Source organism: Elephantulus edwardii, unplaced genomic scaffold, assembly GCF_000299155.1.
Source record: "Elephantulus edwardii isolate Elephantulus edwardi_28Jun2011 unplaced genomic scaffold, EleEdw1.0 scaffold00261, whole genome shotgun sequence".
In the NCBI taxonomy this organism is placed as follows: domain Eukaryota; kingdom Metazoa; phylum Chordata; class Mammalia; order Macroscelidea; family Macroscelididae; genus Elephantulus; species Elephantulus edwardii.
Window position 1 is genome coordinate 2,515,348 of NW_006400011.1, and position 3,583 is coordinate 2,518,930.

The window sequence follows — 3,583 nt, forward strand, 5'->3', positions numbered from 1 at the left end:
ATGGTCCACATCATGGAAAATCACACAATCCCAGGCATTGTCTTTCATGGCCTCTTTGAAGCCCACATTGAAGAGCATGGCGCGGTTAAAAGGCTTTGTGCCAGTCTTGAGAAAGCACAGGAAAACAGAGATGGACAGAGATTTTGTTATCTTTTTTCTGTTGTGTGTGTTTAATGACTTTCTATTCATGTTCAAGTAACCACATCCAAAACAAAGTAATAAGCATATTTAAGATGTATAAATGCACTGGTAAAATTTACTGCATCATTTTATATCTTGTGATTTACAAGAAAGAAAGCACTGTTACTATCAATCAGTATCACAGAACCCTGGGAGTGAAGTAGGGTGCATGCTGGACTGGCGGTTTGAATCCACCAACTGCTCCTCAGGAGAAAGACAGTCTCCTCCCATGATGATTTACAGCCTTGGAAATTCATGGAGGGTCACCATGACTTGGAATCAACCAACAAAACTGTTCTGGGGGATTGTGTACCAGGGAGGGAGTCTTTCTTTTACTTTTGAAAGAGAGGAGCAAACTGGGGGGCGGGGGGGAGAGGGCTGGGCGGGGAGAGAAGTGCAGCAATGAATGAATGGAAATCCAGATTCTCTGTAAATGTTCATTAAAATTATTAAAATAAAATAAAATAGAAAAAAAAACTTCTGAAAGAAGTGCATTCAGATTTTCTCATAGACAGAAGAATGGTAAGATTTCATTTCCTATACTTAGGACATGTTATCACGAAGGACCAATTAATGGAAAAGGACACTGAGCTTGGCAGAGAGTCAGAAAAAAAAAAGGAAAAGAAAACAATGCTTGTTGACGTGAACTGGCACTACGGCTGCAGTGACTGTAAGAACAGAGAAGTACCAGACAATGTTTCGGTCTGTTGTCTGCAGTGTCACTGTAAGTCAGAACAGAACGACAGCTCCTCTAAAACTACAGGACTAATCGTCAGCAGACCCTGTACAGAAGCCTATCCAATACTGAGTTTCTGGGCTAGTTAGCAACTATCGTACAAAGACTCCTCAATCAAAAATTATCTATGCTCTTCTGCTGGTGTTTTGGGTTTTGTGGGTTGTTGGGGGGGTTTTTTTGTTTGTTTTATATTAAAAACTTATCTGTGACTTATCTATACTCAATTCAAGGGCCATAAACTGAACTTCTCTTTCAAAATGCGACACTCAGTAAAGCAGGTGACATGATTCTCAATCCCAGTAACTAAGACTGAGCTGCACTCCTCAGTGTCACTCATCAGTCCCGATGGCAGCAAAGTCGATGAGCTCGCAAACAGCCCACCTAATAAAATGAGCTGCTTCTTGATTAAATGAAACTTGACAGAAGTTCTCAAGAATAACAAAGATCATAAGTGCAATGAAAAACACAAAAAGGAACAGAAAAGGGGTATTTAATCTTACTAAAAGATAGTTAACATAGAGAACCTCTGATTATAACATACTCAGGTCATCACACTAAAACAATACAACACCACTATCAAGTCAATTCCTACTCATGGTGACTCTTGACTAGGTTTCCAAGAGTATATATTTTTTTTTCATTGTTGCACACTTCTTCCCCTCCACTCCAGCCTTCCCCACTGTACATCCTTTCCAGATTATTGTCATTCATATAGTGCATAATGATATATTCCTTTCCAACAGTTCTTTCCCTCATTTGAAATAATACAGTATTCATTATCTATCCAGTCTTTTCCCATTCTTTTCTCCATGCTCCCCATGTCTGTCCTTTTGTGACTGAGCATGATGTCCTCCAGGCACCCCCATGTTTTGTAATTTTTACAAGTTATTTTTCAATGCTGCATAATATTCCATTGTGTGAATGTACCATCACTTTTCTATTCGTTTGTTTGTTGATGGGCCAAGGATGAAAAGCTTAACATGAGAAAATAGCCCCATTCATGGTGTGGCTGGTGGGTTCCAAATGTCAACCTTTTAGTTAGCAGCACAACAGAAAACTAACTATAGCACTGTTGCCGTGGGTACTGTGAAGCTGACCCCCTAGAGCAGCTGGTGGATTCGAACTGTGTGCCTGGGTTTGGCAGTGCAAATTCTAACCACTAAGCCACCAGAGCTCCCTGACTGCAACACTAGGGCTTCAGAAACTGCACATAACTGTTTAATACCCAAGGCATGTTATTTCCTTTTTAAAATGGAGCAGAAAGAAAGATAAGTTCAATTTAAGATGTAATTCTACTAAAAAAAAAAAGGAAAATATTTGAATTTCTTGATTAATTTTAAGTTAGGAAATTCTAATCAAAGCTGTTTATTAACATTTCAACTATGCATTAACACTTTAAAAAAACATTCTAACCTGTTCAATGACGTAAAAGGCAAATTCCAGCCGCTGTTTCTGGAGCATTGGAATCAGGTGCAGGAAAAAAATTGGCAAATGTTCATGGCGATTACGGAAAGGGATGAGAACAGCCACCTTCAAAACAAAACAGCCACATATGTAAATATGCACTTCAACAAACCCTCTGGGTAAAGATGAAATTGATGTTTAGAACTTGATGATTTTAAAGACATTCTCTCATACACTGCTTCACCAAAGACAGAACAATGATCAAAATCAACTGTGGATCTTATTTTCATGCAGCTTATGGTCCAGTGAGCCTCGGAGACACTGATTTACAGAGCGCCCAAATACAGATGAACTTACAACCATGTTAAGTGCTACCCAAAACGTTACATGTTATGTCCAGATCAAAATGCTGGGAATACTAAGTGGTCTGAGGTTCAAGGCTACAAGCCAAGATGGAATCCAAGAGTAGAAATGAAGTTGTTGTTGCTGTTGTTGTTACGTGCCGTCGAGTTGCTTGTGACTCATAGCAACCCTATGCACAACAACCCTAAACTCTGCTCTGTCCTGTGCCAATCTCATTGTCTCTGACACACTCATCCCGACTACTTCAGTCACCAATCTCCTAGAGGGCCTTCCCCTTCTGTGTCTGCCCTCCACCCTCCCAAGCATGATGTCCCTCTCCAAGGACTGGTCTCTCCTTACAACATGACCAAAGTATGTCAGACGAAGCCTCAGAACCCTTGCTTCCAAGGAGCAGCCCGGTTTAACCCTTTCTGGGATGAATCTGTTTGTTTTCTTAGCAATCCATGGTACCCTCAATACTCTTCTCCAGCACCACAGCTCAAAGGCATCAATTCTCCTTCTATCCTCCCTATTCATTGCCCAACTCTCTGATGCATAACAAGTGATTGCAAAGACCATTGCCTGTATCAGAGGAACCTTAGTCTCCAGAGTGACACTGTTGCTCTTCAGTACTTTAGAGAGGTCCCTAACAGCAGACTTTCCCATTGCAATGTTGTTGTTGTTATGTGCCCGAGTCATTTGCCACACATAGCGACCCTATGCACAACAGCCCTAAACCCTGCTCTATCCTGTGCCAATCACACTGCCTCTGACACACCCATCCCAATTATCCCAGTCACTGAATCAATCCATCTCATAGAGGGTCTTCCCCTCTTGTGCCATTGCTCCACCCTCCCAAGCATGACGTCCCTCTCCAAGGACCTGTCCCTCCTTGCAATATGCCCAAAGTATGTCAGACGA

The 3,583-nt window shown here is 41.3% G+C and overlaps 1 protein-coding gene across 1 annotated transcript in view; it reads right to left on the bottom strand.

Moving 5' to 3' along the window:
- The window catches only part of B4GALT6 (UDP-Gal:betaGlcNAc beta 1,4- galactosyltransferase, polypeptide 6), a 70,597-nt gene that overhangs the window by 15,698 nt on the left and 51,316 nt on the right, over positions 1–3,583 (bottom strand). The window lies entirely within an intron of this gene.